Source organism: Dipodomys merriami, unplaced genomic scaffold (assembly GCF_024711535.1).
Source record: "Dipodomys merriami isolate MVZ:Mamm:240054 unplaced genomic scaffold, mDipMer1.0.p SCAF_13, whole genome shotgun sequence".
Lineage (NCBI taxonomy): Eukaryota > Metazoa > Chordata > Mammalia > Rodentia > Heteromyidae > Dipodomys > Dipodomys merriami.
This window is the reverse complement of record NW_027202604.1, coordinates 19198044-19218513: the sequence shown is the minus strand read 5'-3', so window position 1 is coordinate 19218513 and position 20470 is coordinate 19198044. Positions and strand designations below refer to the sequence as shown.

The window sequence follows — 20470 nt, the reverse complement described above, 5'->3', positions numbered from 1 at the left end:
CCTCACTTCTATTTCTTAGGGACTATGAAGAAAAACTGTTTCTCAGCTTTATATTTAATCCAAGTCACTAATCTTTTTTTTTTCTCATTTCCATATCTTTGCATTGATGTCTTTTCTTGTTGATGTTAGCAAAATATATAAGCTGGTTTTATGGTGCTATTTCCAAAGATGCATACAATATACTTTGATCAAGTTCACCCCTTCTATTACACTCTCTTAAGCCCTCATTCCCTTCCTCCATACTTTTTCAAGTAGTATTTAGTGGATTTGGTCATACTATACACACACACAGAGTGAACTTCTATCATGCTTAATCTAAAGCACCCCTCCTTTTTACCTACCCATTTCCTTCTTTCTTTTTTACCAGACAATTTACCTTTTATTCTCATGTCCTATTATTATTATCATCACTATTTTTAGGTGTAAATTTTTGCATATGAGAAAAAATATAATGTTTGGATTTTCTTAGCTTCACTTATCTTTCATAACATTACGCTCTCTAGTTCCAACCAGCTTTCCTACAAATGACATGGAATCGTGGCTGAATAACACTCCTTTGCATATGTATTCATTTTCCTTATCCATTCATTGAAACCTACGCTGATTTCATAGATTGGGTATTATGAATAAGGCTGCTATAAAGTTGGTTGTAGATGTGCTCTATATATCAGAAGAATAAAATGCCTCTATTTTCAGTTTTTAGAAGAACCTCCACACTGATTTCCATAGTGGTTATATTTCCAACAAGTGTGTTTTAAGGTTCCCCTTCTCCTCCAGCATTTGTTATTTTCTTGATGTTGGCCATACTGGCTATGAAATATCAGTGTTATTTTGATTTGCATTTCCTTAACAGCTAAAGATAATAAACATTGCTTCCTGTATTTATTGGCTGTTTGTGTTTCTTCCTTTGAGAACAGTCTTTTCAGTTCATTTGCCCATTTATTTGTTTGTTTATTTGTTGGCAATATTGGAGTTTTGAAATCAGGGCTAACACTTGCTAAGCTGTCACTATACTAATAAGCTATGCCTTTAGCCCCATTGTGTTCTGGTTAATTTTAAGATATGGTCTTGGTTCCTGCCCACACATAGTCCTGACCCAAGGCACACATGATTTAAGCTTCCCTAATAAGTCAAAATGGCATTCTGATTTTGATAAAAATTGCCCCATAGATGGCTTTTGGTGGTATGTACATTTTCACAATTGTTAGTATTTCCATCTTCTAGTGTCTTATTTACTGTCTTTCATCATTGTTTTATAGTTTTCATTGTAGAGACCTTTTATCTTCTTCGTATATTCCTTGCTATTAAATTATTTGAGACTACTGTGAATAGCATTGTTTTTCATGATTTCTTTTTCAGCTTTTTCATTTTTGGTATATAGAAAAGCTACTGATTGTTGCATTTTTCAGTCTAGTACCTAGGGTTCATCTGCTCAAGAAAGGGCTTTTTTTGGTGGAGTCTATATTATCTGCAAGTAGACAGTTTCACTTCTTTTCCTATTTATATCACATTTATTTATTTCTCTTTTCTTATTACTCTGGCTAGGAATCCACCACTATTTAAATTTGTTTTGGGAAACTGGACATTTTGTCCTATTCTAACAGTAGAAGAAATTGTTTTAGTTTTTCACTATTTAGTATGATATTGAGTATAGGTTTGTTGAGATACATCCATTTATTTGAGCTTCTACAGACCTGTTATAATAAAAAGCTACTGAATTTTGTCAAAGGCCTTTTCTAAATCTATATAGATAATTATATAACTTTTGTCTTTTATTCTGTTTATTTATGTGTCATATTACATTTATTGACTTACATATACTGAACAATCTTTGTTTCAATAGAATGAAACCACCTTGGTAATTGTGTATGATCTCTTTAATATGTTATTGAATTTGATTTTCAAGTATTTATTGAGAATTTTTATCTAAGTCCAAGAGGCAAATTGATCTATAATTATGGTTGTGTTATAGGTCTAGTTTTGGTATCAGATATTACCTTTATAGAATGAATTTAATAGCATGAATTTAGTAGCCTTTTTATGGTGTGGAATACTTGGAGGAACATTGGTGAAAGTTCCTCTTTAAAATTCTGAAAGAATTTGGTGTTGAATTCTTTTAGCCCTGAACTTTTTTGTTAGGAAACTTTCTTTCAATCTCATTGCTTATTACAGAGCTATTGAAGTGATTTATATCTTTTTAGTTCAATTTTGGTAGGACATATGCTTGTATAAATGTATCCATTTCTTAAAATTTTTCCAGCTTATTATAAAATAAGATTTTGAAGTATTCTTTAATGATCCTACGAATTTCATTGTTATTAGTTATGATTTCCTCTTTTAATCTCTAAACTTATTGATTTGGTTCCTATGCAGTTTTCTTTGGGTTAGTTTGTGTAAGGTTTTGTCATTTTGCTTATCTTCACAAATAATAAACTTTTAGCTTTATTCTTCTTATGTTTTATCTCTATTTCACTCATTTCTTTCCTTATCTTCATTATTTTTTTCCTGCTTTCTGTCTTTGGATGTGGCTTGTTCTTTTCCAAGAGGTTGAGGTGCCTCGTTATTAGGTTATTTATTTTGTATTTCTGATATGTGTTTTTGAGATCACTGATTTTCTTTATGTAAGCAGTCAGAGCTATAAACTTCCCTCTTAGCATTGCCTCTTCTGATAAGTTGTATATCCATTTTCATTTGATTCTAGAAAGTTTTTGTATTTTTCCTCTTATTCCTTTAGTGACTCACTATTCATTCAACAGTGTATTATTTGATATCCTTGTGTTTTAATGTATTTTGTAGTTTCTTTGATTGTGGATTTCTAGCCCTATTTCATTGTCGTCTGACACAATACAGAAGGTTCGTTTGATTTTCTTGTATTAGTTAAGATTTGTTTTGCTTCCTAAAATATCTATTTTGGAGAGAAAGTTCTATGGATTTCTGAGAAGAATGTCTATTGTGCAGCTATTGGATGAAATGTTCTAAAGATGTCCATTTGGCCTTTAGTGTTGTTTTTTTGTGAAGTTTCTCTATTGATTATTCTGGGTCTGGATGACCTATATGTTGGCAAGAGTAGGTTATAGAAGTTATATATTATTCTTGTGTTAGTATATCCATGCTTTTATGTCTAGAAGTTTCTTTTTTAAAATGTAATTGAGTGTGCTACCATTTGGTATAGATGTGTTTAGAATTGTTTTCTCCTATTAGTGAGCAATGCAAAGTAAACTTATTTGTCTCTTCTGACTAATTTTTGAGTATCTTTTGTCAGATATAGTATATATAGTATAGCTACCCCTGTTTGCATTTGGAGTCTAATTGACTAGAAAATCTGTATTCATCTTATAACTCTTACCTCTACATTTGTCTTTGGCAGAGGTATTTGTTTCCTGTACACAAACTTGTCTGCTCTTATTATTTTTTAGTTCCAACCCTTAGCCTATGTGTTTTGATTGGAGAACTGATCACTAACATTCAGTTTATTCTTTAAAAGTATGTAGCAATTTCTGTTATGTTTTTGTGCTGTTTTCTTTTCTCCGAATGTTTCTTTGCCTATTTGCTCATTTAGTGGGTTTATTCTTCTCTGTATTTTCCTGTTGTGTTCCTCTTCTCTATGTAGAGTCTCTTATGAATTCCTAGTTTTTATTTAGAATGAACATTTTTCTATTTTTCTTTCAATTACAAAGGATAACTTTTTTGCATACAGTAAAATAAGTTAATACTTTTTCTCCAGGGCTTAGAGTATATCATTCTGTGCCTTCCTTGCTTTTAGAATTCTATTGAACATTCTGCTGTTATTTTGATGAGTTTATCTTTATACATTACTTATCCTTTTTTCTTTTCTTAATATCTTTCTTTGTTCTGTGCACTTAGTGTTTTTATTATAATATGCTTTGGGGACACTTCTTGGATCATATCTTTTTGGTGTTCTAAAAGCCCCTTGTCCCTACATAATTAATTAATGTTTTTTCTCAAGTGGGGAAACTTTAAGCTATTGTTTTATTGAATAAGTTATGCATGCCTTTAGATTGTAACTCTTCTTTTTTTCATACATAGCAAATATAAATTCCTTTTTTTTTTTTTGGTCAGTTTGTGGGGCTTGAACTCTGGGCCTGGGCGCTCTCTGAGCTCTTCAGCTCAAGGCAAGCAGTCTACCACTTGAGCCACAGTGCCACTTCCGTTTTTCTTGTGGTTAATTTGAGATACTAGTCTTTCCTGCCTGGGCTGGCTTTGAACTGTGATCCTCTGATCTCAGCCTCCTGAGTAGGTAGGATTACAGGCACAAGCCACCTGTGCCAGGCTGTAAATTTCATTTTTAGTGGTGTCTCAGAGGCCTTAGATTTTCCTTTTGCACTTTCTTAGATTTTTTTTAAATGTCTTTATCTGAGTGCTCCAATTCTTCTTTGTCTTTAGTCTTTAGTCTTCATTTTGTTTCACTTGAGTTATTGAGCTTTTCATTTTCAGAATTTCAATTTTATTATTTTTCAGGATATCCTGTATCTTTATCGAATTTTTTCTTTCATGTTCTTCATTATCCCCCTTATTTCATTCAATTGTTCATTTTCATGTTCTCTGGGTTTATTCAGCTGTTTATTTGCATTTAAAAAAATTCATTCAGTTATTTAAACATATAACTTTAATTTACTGATTTTTTTTTATCATTAACCTTTCGAATACATTGGGATTTCCTCTACATTATTACTGTTTAAGTCCTTTGTTATAGAATTAAGTTTTGGAGAAGACATTGTCTTTTTTCATATTACTTGTGTTTCTACTTCGGTATATTTAAGACTATGTTTTTGGATGGAAGCTTTAATCTCAAGTATGGTTTCAGTTGACATATTCACATTGTTTAGGGAATATGAGGCAGGCCCCAGGTATGGCTTATTTTCTTGTCACTGGTTTGGGAGTACAGCTCAGTAACCAAACATTCACTTAAGGTACTCAAGACACTGAATCTAGTTCCTATCCACTCAGGGAGAAGATTACTTTCAAAGGTAAAGTAAATAGATACACCCACTATGCAAATACGTTAATCCATACTTAAGAAAAATCGCTAACATTGTTCTAGTTCTTTAGATGAATAAAAGGGTATTATGAACTAGGTAGAGATTAGTTAACAAGAGTAGTAATAGAAAAAAGATAAGATGGACAATACAAATGAATTCTACAAGACTTAAAATGTAATAATGGTGGAAGGGAAAGCAGCTAAAGTAAATACAAAGGAGCAATGAGAGAGAAGTCAATTGAGAGAAAAGATCCAGATAAAGATATAGTGTGAAAGAAAGGAGAAATAGTAAAAAGTAATCTAGCAAACTACTAAAAATGTGTCAAAAATAATGATAACAAAGAAGTAGAGGGGGGAGTAGACTGATTAAAGAAGAAAAAGAGAGATAGCCAATCTAATTGTGTACAAAAAGAAAATAGAAAATGGTAGAGGGCAACAGAAGGAGGATCCAAAAGAAATATTTTTAAAATGAATATTAAATTCAGTTGTTGTTTACATATAATGGCTGCAAAAGATTGGAAGAAAGAAAAAGAAGTAAAAAGACCTCAATCATGAGAAAAAAAAAACCTTAAAATGAACAGCCAGTATTTTCTTTATTTGGAGGAATGAAGAAATTTATTCTTTCTTTTGTTTTGTTTGATTTTTAAGTCTGAACTCTGTAAGCCAGTAATGGATGTCTGGTTTGGAGATTTAGCTCAGTGGAAGAATGTCTAGCTCCCAGTGACCAGGCTCTAAAGCTTCTTCTTGACTTCAGCTTTATTCCCTATTCAACCTTTGGCTTCTATAGTCTCATAGGCCCCTGCCAATGAACAGGCTGATATTCTCTGGACCTGTGTGGTTTCCCATTAGGTAACTGCAGTAACTGTAGTGCTGGGTTCTGGGTTTGCTAACGTTCTGTCATGCCACTTAGGACCATGCTGAGGTTTCTAAAATGTACTCTTGGCTAGTGGGAGGATTTCTAAAATGTACCTGTAGCTTGTGGCAGGACTTGCTGGTCATCAAGACATTTATCTTTTGAGTGTGTGTGAGGCTACAGGGAGTGAATCCTATGATATAGTTGTTGCAGTTTCATGAGTTAGATGGTCCCCATGGCATGGCTGTCCAGTCTGGCCACAGCTGCACTTTCCAGGCTTTCAATCATCAGGCTACATTCTGGGAGCCCTCAAACATCATGCCACTTTGGTGTCTGTTGATACTTGGTGTTCTGCTCCACGTGTGCCAACCAACTCCTGGTGAGATGCAGATATTGGGCCACCAGCCCTGATATCCTCTTCTGGAAGAAGTATGATATGAAAACAAATGTGCTATTTGGTATATTTGTGAACAGAGTTGCTGAAGGAGGTAATAGAGTTACCATCTTGTCCCAATTCTTGGTGTCTCTTTCTTATGCTCCAAAAAGAAACTCAAAACAACCACAACAACAAAAAATAAGTTTTCTTTCTTTTTTCACCAGCAATCATTCTTTTGTTTCCCCTTTTTATTTCTTTACCTTTTCTCAGTACTTTGCATTACCCTCTTTGACTCTCTTTTTCCATTTTTGTATATGTCCACAGTAACTAATGGGCAGAAACTCAGTTTTTCCCAGGTGAAGATAGCCAATACTGATAGCCTTAACACATTCAAGGAAGGAATGACCCAATGTTGAGAGGACCAAGGGCCATTTATTCAACTCCAACACTCACAAGATGGAAGAGATGCATCCTTTTATTTTTTAAAGAAATATATTTACTGAGAGTTCTGTTTCCCATTCTACTCTCTTCCATTATTTCTCCCAAACCTTGAACCACAAACTTCTTGAAAGTATTGTGAATAATTTATATCCTTTTATTACTCATTGCTTAACTCCCTTTGGGGTAAATGAATGGAAACATTTGTCTTCTGCTGCTTCTCCCCTTTGGAAGGAGCCCCTGATGTCAGCTTTGGGCAATAGTGAAGATTTATTTCCACAAGAGCTGCCATTGTGGCATAGCTAATTGACCCTTTGTTTTGATTAACCAAAATATTTTGATTAAAAAAATCATGAGCAATGCTAATGACACTAGAGTAGAAATTCAACTTTCCCAACTTCAGCTATAATCCTACTTGTTGCCATCTTTCTTGGTAATGCTTAATTGTGTCTAACCACTCCAAGTATGTGATTGTGACCACTCCTGAGCATGAGGAAGTACACATGTTCAAGTTCTGTTTTGGTTTGGTCTTTGTAAATGTCTTTCCTGAGCTGCATAGAACCTGGAATTACATTTAATACCAGTCTTGGGCCAACAAGATAACATGGGACATTGGACTAGTCCTATAGTAAATACTATTAGAATGTCAGTTTCTCTTTACCAACTCTAGCACTATCCCATCTGAGTCCAAATGAACTTCCCTCTTCATGTGTCTGTGTTGTAGGATATCTAAATCATGTGCCCAGCCATAACTACTCAGAACAGTGTCAATCTAACTCTACTTTGTCAAACCAGAAATCTGATCATATCATGTGTAAGTGCCCAATAAACATGTATGGCATGATTGGGCATAAAAATCAGCATAAACAGAAATAGAAAGCAGACTTTACTCATCACTGAGGGATTTATCTAGATGTTAGGAATTCCAGACAAATCTTCTTTGGGACTTCTAAAATAAATATATTCATGTACAAGAAGGCTACATGTGGCCTATGGTGACCAGTTATATGCATTTCTTTCTGTGTTGGGCCAGATAGATGTTCATTAACATCTGTTTAAAATATGAGAGGCACCATAAATGGAGTGTTTGGGGTGGATGGCCTGTGGGAGAAAGAGCTCTCTGAAACAACTAAAAGATTCCAGCATTATTGGATTCCCAACTCTAGAAGGTCAATTTTCCCATTGCTTTTCTTTGGGAGATCACAATGAAGTTTAAAACACTTTTTATCAAGTTGTGTTCTGATAAAATTAGTTCTCTTATGTGTCCCTATCTACCTAGGGAAATTGAAATGTCTCATTTTAGAAGAGGGACATATAATTCCTTTTTCCTAAACATTATTTTCTGGTTGCAAAGGAAAAAAGAAAACTGAATGGAAGGAAAACATGGAGTTGGTTTGTAACCTGCTAGGAAAGCCAAGGGAAGGGAACTTTACTAGGCATTGAAATAGTAGCTTTCCTGGTTTCGGGTCAGAACATCTGTCTGTGTCTCTGGGCAGATTTAGTTTAAGGCCAAAACAAATAGCTCCCCTTTCTTGGGTTCTGACCCCCAGGGTACAAAAGGGGAGCTAAGCTAGTCCAACTGCCACTGCTGCGGAAGTCATCGCTCTCTCCAACCTTCTGGGAGCCCCAAATAATTAGCTGTGCAAAGAGCAAGTTGGAATCAGAATTTCCCTCCAGGGTTTTCTGTGTCCAGCCAAACAAAGCAAGCTGAGCCGGGAGACAAATAAACCCTGTAAAAGAGAAGAAGTGCCAAATCTCCTTTTTCCTTCTTTGCTTCAGCCTTGGTCCTCTGGACCAGTGTCTTCAACATTCCTTCACTCACAATCCCCTAGGTTCCCCATCATCTGTGTGCTGCCAGAGGGAGTTTGTTCTTAATTAGAGAAGCTGGTGAGCCACTCTCTGCTGGAAGGTGGGTGCTATGTTTTGGAACTTAGCAAGCTTGGCATGTGGAGGGAGGTGTTTCTTTCTCTCCGAATTTCCAGTGTTTTCAAAAAGCAACCAGAAATTTGGACTTCTGTATGATACCACACAATATGTTTGCTACATTTTGTATTTCATGTTGTTTATAAACAAAGTCCAGTTTTTGTACCTCTGAGTTAGATTGGATGTAATGCTTGCACCTGTATCCCCAGGACTCAGCACAGAGCTTGGTTGGTAATAGTGGATCTCTTGACTGACCCCCAGAGAAGACTCATCCCACCTTCCTTTATATATTCCCTCATGCTTCATTTGCTTACTGATAACAACAACCATAATGGACAACAATATCAGTAATAATAGTATTGTTATCTGGCAAAACCACTTTCTCTGCTTGCTCCTTACAGAAACCAGACAGAAGAGTGGCAAGGCAGTATCAGAAAAAGAACATTATTACTATAAGTTACCGATTAAAAGATAAAAGAGGTTCTTATCCACAAGAAACTGATTTGGCCAAGAAGCTGATTTATAAGCTGTTTCAATAGAAGATCAGTGACCACAGTTCAGTGAGCATATTCTCACTCGTGAAGCTTTGGGGCCAAATGACACACATCTGATCCTAGCCATGTATCATAAGATGCTTGTTACTTCTGCAAATCCCAAGAACAAAAATCATTGTTCTCTTGGATTACTCTTCTAATGGATGGGTTTGCCAACCTGCAGTTCCAGCTATAACTACATGATGGATAGAGTAGAACTTGTTGGTGCCCAGAGACCCTCTTGCTCATTAAACTCTTGGAATTATTATTATTACTGTGAAAGACAATGACTAGCTGAGCTTAAATGGGGAGTTGATTTCAGGTCTCAATGCTCAGATTCAGTATTAACTACTTTTTACAAGCATATATATATATAAACTTCTTTACATATGTATGTATATATACATATATATTGGCCCTCACTGTGATCTTAGAAGCCATTTTGACATTATTTCAAACTCAGGGCCTTAGAAGTTGCTCTAGGACAGTTGCCCAGGTGATGAGTAGATTCTGGTTTAGGCTGCATGGTCTCTAAAGCTTGTGTTTGCAATCCCAGTGCTGTAATGCCTCACACTGCACTCTGTCTCCTCTGGCAAATGGAATCAGTATGAACTCTAATAAGGTTAGCCCTTCCAGAGAGGAGACATCAAGCCTGGAGTATTGTGTATGTCCCCAAAGTTGAGTCTCCCAGTTAGACATCTGAAAGGATGAATATGGCAGGTAGCATTCCTTTACTAATCCATAGCATTTGAACCCGTTCATGGCTTTTCATTACCTTCTCTTCATGGAGAATTGCTCTATAGAATACTTTGAAAAATTGTAATTGTCTTGGTAGACTATTATTTGACATCCTTAAGTGCTATGAAGCAGCCCATATTTGGGCACTTTGCTATGACTAAGGGACACTATGAACTGAGGTTCACAGAGTTATTGTTTGGCTTCCTTAACTAAAGACAAAGTAGTGACTCACTGTCAGCTTAGTATACAATTAAACCCATGGCTCCTCAAAGCAGAACACTATTTTATAGCCTGCTGGTCATGAACACATTTTTTTTCTTGTGGTGCAAATACTTTATTACAGGTATTGAAGTGTTAAAGCATTAGTCTGTGAGAGACATAAAAGCCTAACTAATTTTACAAAGTGGGGTAGTTCTCTACAATAGCTGCCATTTGATGGACTTACATATGGTAATGCTTTCAGCTACGGGGGGATCCTTTTAATCAGAAATGGACAATGGGAATAAAGAATATAGACCTTCAGAAAAACTGAATCACATGCTTTTGCCCTGCTTCCTATGGGGGCTACTTCTCAATGTCCCTTTTGATTTTTCCAGGCTATCATCCTGGTTTGAAACCCATTTTCTCTTTACTAAATTGTTCTCTGATAAAGAAAGGTTTTACAAGTTGGACCATTGGTTTTTCAAAGTAAAGAGTAACTTTCTAAAGAAATTCTTAGTAATCCACACCAAAGCTCCATTGATAAAGTATCATTTAAGGATTTTGCACTCATCTGATACTTCCGAAGACCTTGTATAATGTCCATGCTTTCACCCAACTTTTAGAGAAGAGAAATGAGGCACAGAGAAGCTTCTGACTTGCCTGAAGTCACACAGTTGATAGTACCACTGGGTAATAGATCAAGTCCCCTTGTAAATCAGAATATACTAGGAACCTTTTAAACAGTATATAGCGTCCTAACTTGCTATCTCAAGTGAAAAGGTTGAGATATGTATACATTTTTACTTATTTTACTTATTTTACTTATTGTCATACATTTTGTCTCATTTTTCAAAACAAATCAAAGTACAGATTCAGTGTGGAAATTTCAGCGATTGGCTTTTTTCCCCATTTTGCCAGCCTCTACTTCTTGCTTTGGGAACTAGAAAGGACTCTTCAAAGGAGGTCCCATTTCATTAGGTCCTAATGAATGGAGAAGAAGTGGGGAGAGAAAAAGCATTCCAGGCAGAGTGACCCTAGGGAAATCTGAGCATCAATCTGACTAGAAGTGCCCAGAAAATGTTACAAAGTCAATAGACCTAGACAGCTGGTGACAGATGTACCGTGCATACAATCAGTTGAGTCTGAGTAGAAAATGTCCCACTGGCAGTGCAGCAGAACTGACTTCAGCTGTGGAGCTGAGACACCTACCACCTTGGTCAGTTTCCTAGATAGTCCTCTTCAGAGCATCCTTTGTTGCATCCTTCTTTCTGATCACTTGTTAGGAGATGATCAGGCAGAGTGCTGCCAGCTCACACCAGTTCCAATCTACAAACCACTTCAACTCAATTTGCGAAATGAAAACAGATCAGAAATAAGTGGACACACAGTAGGTGCTATAGAGGATGACAGGCTTGGAGTAAAAAAGAGGAACTCTTGAACTATTTGATGACAATGTGTAGAGATCATAAGGTTGGTTTTTGTTGTTGTTTATGTTTCCCCCTAGCATGCTCTTGAACAGGCCAGTAGATCCTTGACCATAGGCTATTTTGTTTATTTTCATGTTGAAAAGCAGATATCTTTGATAGTTGAGATCCAGCAAGTCATACTTTCCCACCAATTCCAGGCTACCAAAATAGGTATTGCTGGACGTCCTTCTGGTATAGTATTGATTAGATTCTTCAATCTTTACCAAAAGAGGGAGCACCGTGCATGCTTCTGTGACAGTAAACATGATGGAGCCATTTGCCTAAAACAAGCAATCCTCCCAGCCCACAATGAATCACTTTGAATATTATTCCTAGCAGTTACTTGCTAAATATACTTGCTGAACTTAACCCCAAATGGCTATTTTAAGCACTGTTTCTTTTCCGTTTCTAGTAGTTCAAATTTCAATTGCCTTCAGCTCTATTTACAAAGGCTTGTTTTCATTTCTTCAGATGTGATTTTGCTGGATCAGGACTGATGTAAAATAGCAGCTCTGCAGTAGAGAAGGTTGAGGAATTTTAGTGAGGGAAGATACTGGACATTCTGGAGATGAACAGTGATGGGGATTGTATAAAATGTGAATGTCCTTGATTTCACTGGATAATGCATTGAAAATGGTGAATTTTATGCTATGTATACCTTACCACCCTTTTAAAACAATCAGGCCATTATGAAACAGGGAGGCAGCAATACCAATACAATGATAATAATTACTGTTTTCAACACTTGTGTTTTGTGGAAGGCCTTACGCTAAGTGCTTTCATGATTATCTAATGGAGCCCTTCTCCCAAATGTGTCATCTCCTTTCTGTAGGGAAGATCTGGGTAATTGGAGGAATTAGAAAATGGTCAAGGGTCACATGGGAAGCAAGAGTCAGAATCCAGATTAAAGACCTCAGAGTGTCCTTTCAGAGCTATTTTGGATTAAGAAATTAGGCTAAATCATCCCATAATATATTCCTTTCAGTTAGAGACTCACCCTACCCAGCAATAAAATAACAGAAGTAAACAACTTAAATCAATCAAAATGACCAAAAATTTACTGTATGGAATGAGAGCAACTTTGGTATGTCCTCTAATGTCTATCTCTCATGAATATGCATATATATGTATATATGTATATATGTATATATGCATAGGGGTTTATATGGTCTTAATATATAAAGTCAGTATGGGAATATATGATTGACTAATTTCACTCCTGGAATCTTTTTAAAAAATTTTATTGTAAATGTGATTACAGAGGTGTTGCAGTTGAGTACTTTTCCTTGGAACAGTGTCACTTCCCTCATTGTCTACTAATTTTCTCCCTCCTGGCCTCCCTCCTCCCCAGGTTGTATAGTTCATTTTCAACATAGTGTCTAGTGAACATCACTACTGACTTGGTTACCCTTTGTCCCACCATTTTTCTGCTTTCTCTTTCCTTCCCCAAATCAGATAAACTTATAGACAAGACAAAGGGTACAGAAATACAAAAATGATGGTAGAAGGGGGAAAACAGAAAGGAAAAAAAAATCTCAAAAGTAAAATAAAAATCCTCTTGTTTCCATTTCTTGTATTTCATTTTGATAAGCATCAATTTATATGATTATATGGAAATAGCTATTGAGCCCTTGTGATCCTCTCCTAAGAATATTCTCCTTTGTTCTCAATGTGTGAATGTTTAGATTGCTGTTTAATCATGTCCAAGAGTAATTATTTGTCTTTTACTATCTATTGTGTTTACTAGTAGATTTATAGGCACATTCTAATTATCACAAATGAGGGAAACCATGCAGCCTATGTTTCTTTGTGTCTGGCTTACTTTGCTTAATATATTTCCAGTCTTTCCATTTCCTAACAAATGGGGCAATGTCATTCTCTCTGATGGAAGCATAGAATTCCATTGTGTATATATACCGTAGTTTATTGATACCTTTATCCACTGAGGGACATCTGGGTTGATTCCATATCTTATCTATGGTAAACAGTTCCAAAGTAAACATGGTTCTGTTGATGGCTTTAGTGTGAACTGGAATCTTAATTCTAGAAGAGACATTAGGCGTTCATAATGGACAGTAGGGACATTTGATAATGTCAACTAATGACAGCTAATTTGGCTGTCATAACTGAGTGTGGGTGGATGTTCTATTTCTATCTAGTGAGTAGTTTTCAGGGACACTGAAAACATTCTACAATGCATAGGGAAGTCTCTATAAAGACTCATCTTGTTTCAAATGTCAACCATGCTGTGGGTGGGGAATCCTGCTCTGAAGGTTTTATTCCTTCATTTCAAGTGCTTATTATCTGCTGCCACTCTGAGCGAAAGATAAGCAAGATTGTTTGGTGAAGATCACAGAGCTTCATGTCTTACCTTGTTACATGCATGTTAGTGGCCTCTTACAGCCCATTACTGATTCAAATGCAGTCTTTGTGGTCATGCTAGAACAGGTCTTGGCAAGGATAACAGGACTCTGAGCACTCTGTGTTTGAAGTTGATGGAAAGGGAAGGGATCTAAATGATGTAAGTGAGACAGCTTGTTCTGGCTGCTAAAGTTCTCAGGGTTGGCCTCCCTGAGTATTTGCTGAGACAGGACCACTTTCTGGGTTTCCTGCAGATGCTTTACTCCATTGATAGGCCAGTTACACTTGACTGAACTATAACAATATTTCAGTAACCCTTTATTCAGGGCCCTATCAACCATACTATAGACATTGCTGAATGAATTATTATGTTCCTACATCTCTGTTTTTGAAGTAAGGTTAGGACTGTATCCAGATTTAAGCACTAGCCATCTTTGATACCCTCCGCTTTTTAATAGGTATTCCATGTTCTCCCTCTTATTTGCATCTCCCTGTTTGTCTCCTTGCTTCCCTTTGATTATGGTCTGACTCAGTATACAGAGGACCACTACTGTGTATAGCAGAAGCTATGTAATTCTCATGATGGTAGAGTTGATGGATTTTAATCAGGTGAGTGCAGTTTTAATGCAAATGCTCCTTTAGCCGAGGCTCATAAACCGAGCTGCTCAATATTATAGTCCCAAATATTAGTTCAATGTTCATGGCTTGTATAAATGGCTTTCCTTTGGGGTTAAGTTAGGGGAAAAATCAATAAAAAGCAGCTGGAAATGCATAAAGGAACAGTGTACTTACACTCAGTCATGATGTAACCTCGCTCCCAGCTGTTTTTTTTCATTTTTTTTTTGCCAGCTCACTTTTTTCCCCTTTTGTCACATTTAAGGCTTCCTGGAGATATGAAAAGCCACCCTGACACCTCCATCTATTAAATAGGAAGTGCATATGAACAAATAGAAGAATTGCACCATATAATACAGCTGAAATACAATGTTATCATCATCCTGCTCAGAGCATTTCTCAGGATAGTTTATGTCCCAGCAGTTAATCGCTTGCTATTGTTGGTGTACCAACACAATGCTCTTAGTGCCACAGAATTCTCAGGCTTTCTGTCTAGATTGTCTTCATGTAGGCTAGCCAGAATTTAGATATTTGTAAACGGGATTTGAACAGTGCCCTTTCCTTACAATACAAAATTCAGATAAGTGTAACCAGTCATGGCCCAACTCTTGTTTATTAATTAAGGCTTTATAATATGGCACAATTTTTGGAAGCTGTGGTTTATGCAAAGAGGGATACTAATTATATTCTGCATTTTCTGTAATAATGGGGCAGCGTTTTGGACAATGCAGTTTATTGAGACAATGCATCCGGCTCATAATGTAGTTTATTAACAGGGATGCTCTGAACGTTTAATGGGAGGTTGATACAGCTGTGAGAGGATGGCATAAATAATATTTCCAGCCAGGCTGGAGCAGTATGCAATATGTTGCATGCTGTTAACCTCAAGAGGTCTCCGAATAGCTTTTATGTGCTCCTGCTCTATCTTTGTCAACCTTTTTTTTTTTAATACAAAACAGTCAAGAGACCTGAGAAGATTTATTTGAAAATTTTGTTTTCCAATTTTTACATTTTTTTTATAAACCTCTTTAACTTGGACTTTTCCAAGAATGGTTACTTCTATAATATCATCATCATGAATGGCTTATGATGATCACTTTGAGAATCAGAATATGCTACCTTCTTTCATGAAAACATTTTTTATTGAGATAGAATGCACATACTGTTATGTCTCCTTGTTAATGTAAACAATTGTGAAAATGCACAAAGTTGGGCAGTTGTCCTCACTTTTGAACCTTCTCATCACCAAAAGAAAGCTAAACATATTAGCAGTCACTATCCTCTCCTAGCTCCTGGTCACTGCCAATCTCCTTTCTGTCTGTAGGAATCTGTGATTCTCACTTTTCATGGAACTGCATGATCTTTTGTGACCAGCTTCTTTTACATAGCATAGTGTTTCAAGGCTTATCCATGTTGTCCCATGCATGTATCGGTGTTTCCTTGCTTTTAGAGATTAAATAATATCCCATTGAATGAATGTATGCATTCATTTTCATTCATCAGTAGATAGAAATTTAGTATTTTCCCCCTCTTTTGGCTATTCTAAATAATGCTGCTACAAACATATGTATGTTTTTGTGTAGTTTTTTGTGTGCTCATACACACACATATCATTCACACACATTTGAATGCCCCCATGGGGTGGGGGAAGTATTTCTCTATTTCCTAGGAAATACTTGTTATAATTTATCTTTTGGTTGTAGCTATCTCTGTGGATATGAGGTAGATTTTATTGTACAGTGAATTTGTATATCTCTAATGCATCTCTAAAGATGCATTTCTTACATTTATTGACCATTTGTGCATTTCCCTTGTGGGTCGTTGTTTTTCATTCTATTTTGTAAACAGTCATTGAAAGGACTTGCTCAATTCACCAAGTGAGGTAATGATCTCTCAATAGCAGGATTTAAATTTTCGAACTGATACAAAAACTTAGAAGTTCAGTACCTAAATAATTAAATAAGCTATTTGTGGTTAATCATTTTTATTAGCAAGTGACAAAAACTCAGCTTTAACTGTGGCTTAATGGAATTAAGTGAACTTTGACTTGTGTACATGAAAAGTTCTGAGCTATTTGCCTTCAAAAAATGACTAAACCCAGTTGCTCAGAGAAGGCCCCAGGAATCTGTTTCTCTCTTCTTTTATTTTTTTCTTCCATCAGGTTAAGGTCGTGGTTAGGCAGGACTTTCTTTGTAATGGTTAAATGGTTATCCAAAGCTCAATTTGTATCTTATTTGTATGCCAGCATGATTATTTTAAAACCATATTCTATTTTTCTTTCAAGAATTCCTTGCAGTTCTCAGATCTTTATATTAAATCATACTGAAGTGCTCTGAATCAAGGTCTGAATCATCCCATCAGGTGAAACATATGGATAGATTACGTGCCCGCTGTTGGTTGTGAGAGGAGGATTCAGTTTGCCCCCATCAACACCGTCAGGACTAAGAATTGGGCATGTTCATTCCAGAGATGGTGTGAACATGGGCGAGAAAGCAAAAGTGAGATCACCCATTGTGCTTCTCAGCTTTTCCCTTGAGCTTTGGCTTGCCTTTTGCTACGTTTTTGTTGTTTGAGGTTTGACTTACCAGGCACAAAATCTCTGAAAAGAGATCCTTACCAGTGAGAGATTAATCAACCAATCCACAATTTTATTGGTATTGAGAAGTCATCTATTTTAGTAAGTACTAATGAGTTGGTTTTTATTAAAGGCAATTGGATTTCATCTTCATTCTTGATGCTAGTCTGCCTTATTCTGAATTGCTTTGTATCAGTGTCAGAAATAAAGCACCTGGGCACCGGTGGTTCATGCCTATACTCCTAGTTATGCAGAATGCTGAGGATTGCTGTTTGAAGCCAGCCTTTTCAGGAAAGTCCATGAGTCTCATCTCCAATTAGCCATCAGAAAGCCAGAAGTGAAGCTGTGGTTCAAGTAGTTAGCTGTGGCTAGCCTTGAACACAAAAGCCTTGAAATAGCACCCAGGCCCTGACTTCAAGCTCCAGGACTGGCACAAAATAGTAGATAATAACACTAATAATACTAATACTAATAACAATTATAGTGATAATAACTACAGCTAGGGCAATAAAGGGCTGAGGGCGTGGCTCAAGTGATGAGTGCCTAGCAAACATGAGACCCCCAGTTCAAAAATAATCTTGATTTTCTTCCCTGTAAAAACTGCAGGATCTCACAGTGTTGTGATTAGATTCCTAGTTGGCCAAAAATGATGACAATGAGTAACAATTACTACTTTCCATGAGCAGTATGCCAGTATCTCCACCTCTGTCTCTGAATTCTCCCAGTATTGTGGTTAAATCTAACATCATGCTTGTACTCTTTCCAGACTATTTTTTTTAATCCCTATGTCTTGTGGTAGAGAATGAAAAATTGTTTTGAGAGTTTTCTGCGTATAAAAGAGGAAGGGTACCGTCGGGTACGGGAGAGACAGTGTACTAATATATGCCATACAGCATACCTATGTCCATTTTTCTTACAGTTCCATTGTTTTTTTTTTCAATTATTTATACTACCTCCCAGTGAGAGAGGCATTTGAGTTTACATTCCTCCTGGGATGGCAAAAGGTACCAGATAGAAGTTAGTGGGAAGAGAATAGAGGATTATGGAAAAATCCTTGTGTAGAAACCATTGTTTTTATATCATTACCTGCAAAGACTTGAGGGAAAGGCTGAAATGATAAACTGAAGATTTTCATTTAAACCTGTCTGCTAGTGTGGGTTCTGAGAGTCAGAAGGATTCTTTACAGGAAGTTAATAGGCACTTTAAAAAAAAAAAAAGGAGGCAATGGGACTTGTCAAAAGTGAAGTAACCACATGCATGTTCCCTTTGACATAGTTAGTGGAGTGGGAGATAAAGTCAGGTTTAAAGAGTCCGCTCTGAGTTGATATCGCAAGGTATTCTTGTGGTCAAGACTGAGAAATGTGACATGGTTGATAGCACAATCATGAATTTAGAGCTGGCAGGAGAATTTTAAAGTTATCTGCAGAATTTTAAAGATTTGTCACAAGGGTTCAGGTCCATCATGGAAAACAAAATTGAGGTTTGCCTGTCTTATATTCTTATGGACATCACGTGCCACTTTATTACTCTGCCATTAATCAGATGATTTGATCCAAGTTTTCATTTATAAAATACACTTGGATACTATTTTAGTAACAGGACATATGTTCCCTGGTCTCCTGAGGAGTTTTTTTTTTCTAGAGTTACAGAGTAAGTTATCTTTACTTTTCTATAATGGAGTTCCTGCTTCATTCAGGTTTTATATGGATATAGTTTTCTGACCATACAAACTAAACAACAGCATCAGAATAGAGTCCTTATCTGCCACTATAGCTATTGGCTGGATTAGTCTTATCATAATTATGGTGTTACCATAGCTGCCCTGGCTTCTCTATCTCTTCCTTGTTTATCTCAGTTAAAATATATAAAAGTATATTAACATTCTGATACATTGGATTCTCTGGAGAGCTGAGCTCTATATTAAATTTTACTTCCTAAATATAAGGAGAGAGTAGAGGAACTCAGAACATTTCTGATGCTGTTTTTTTTATTATTATATTGCGTACTTTCCTCAAACACTTTAGAATCCATCTTTCTCAATATAGGTAGAAGAGGGGAGACAGAGAGGGAAATTGTTTTCTGCATTCTCTGAAATGGTTATTATTTAAGAATGATAAAGCAATACTTGCTAAGCCCAGACCAGTTCCACAACAGGCCGTGCTGAAAATCCCAGGGGAATTGCAGTAATGTTACTGTATTGGGAAGAAATAAACTTCAAAATGTTATTAGGTATATAATATAATGATATTATATATATATAATACTAGTGTGAAAAATTCTCAATTTAGAATAGGCCTAGCTTATGTTTAACCCTGGTATGTCTAGTAGCTTCTATTTTAAATCCATAGAGAGAGGTTGCTAATATAATCACAATCCAGGGCACATAATAAACATCTTAGTACTCCTCTTTTCTTCTTATATAAAATGAGAAAAATAATAGTCTACCTCATATACCTAGCATCAAATAAATTAGCTATTTGCATCAAATAAATGGGGTATTTAGAAGCCATATATGATTCAAAGCATGAAAGCTGCTATTACATTATTATGTACCTTAATATACAATATATTTCTCTAATGGGAAGAAAGAGGATTGGATTTGAAATAATGAACACGTACCTCTGTCATAGTTATTTGAACACAGAAACTTGTCTGCATTTTCTCCTTTAGAAACATTCAGGTCTGAGTTTATGAAAGCAAAAGTCCAGACATCTAAAGAAATATTCCCAACATCAAGTTGTTCTATAGTTTCAGTCCTTTCAAAACCATTTTAACTGAGTTTTTCACTATGGATCAAGAAAGCATAGTTTTGAAAATTGACTCTATCCTTATATTATTGGTTAATGAATTCCCAATTCTCAGATTGGAAGTAATTGACTTCATATCCAGATTTCTAATCTAGTTCTAATTGACCGAGTCCATCAATCACCTAGTCACTAATGCAATTTTTGGAGTGTTGACAAAACCTTTTCAGCCATGAGATCAATCCTGAATTATATCTTGAGTGATAAGATTTCAAACTTTTTTGTTGAGTTTGAAGGAGATAAAGTCTTTGTTGTCAGCAACTTGACCAGGAATGTTATTTACTGATGCTAGATTTTTGACTTGTCCATTTTTTGCATATTTTGCATGTTTGCTTACTCTTTATAAGAAATTATTTTACAACATTATCTAGTCTCTACTCTCCAGTGCCATTTTCCCTTCAGTTTACCATCCCTTTCCTTTTAGCTCTGTGACCTAAGAAAGATTACTTGGCATCAGTGACCCTCAGGTTTGTCATCTTCAAAGTGCTTAAAAGCATCACACATGCTTTAATGTATATATTCCCACCAAGAGCATAGATTGGTAGAGGAGCATGTGGCACTTGGAAGTGAACACATGTTAGATACAAG

The 20470-nt window shown here is 36.1% G+C and overlaps 1 protein-coding gene across 14 annotated transcripts in view; it reads left to right on the top strand.

Moving 5' to 3' along the window:
* The window catches only part of Fhit (fragile histidine triad diadenosine triphosphatase), a 1320449-nt gene that overhangs the window by 425644 nt on the left and 874335 nt on the right, over positions 1–20470 (top strand). The window lies entirely within an intron of this gene.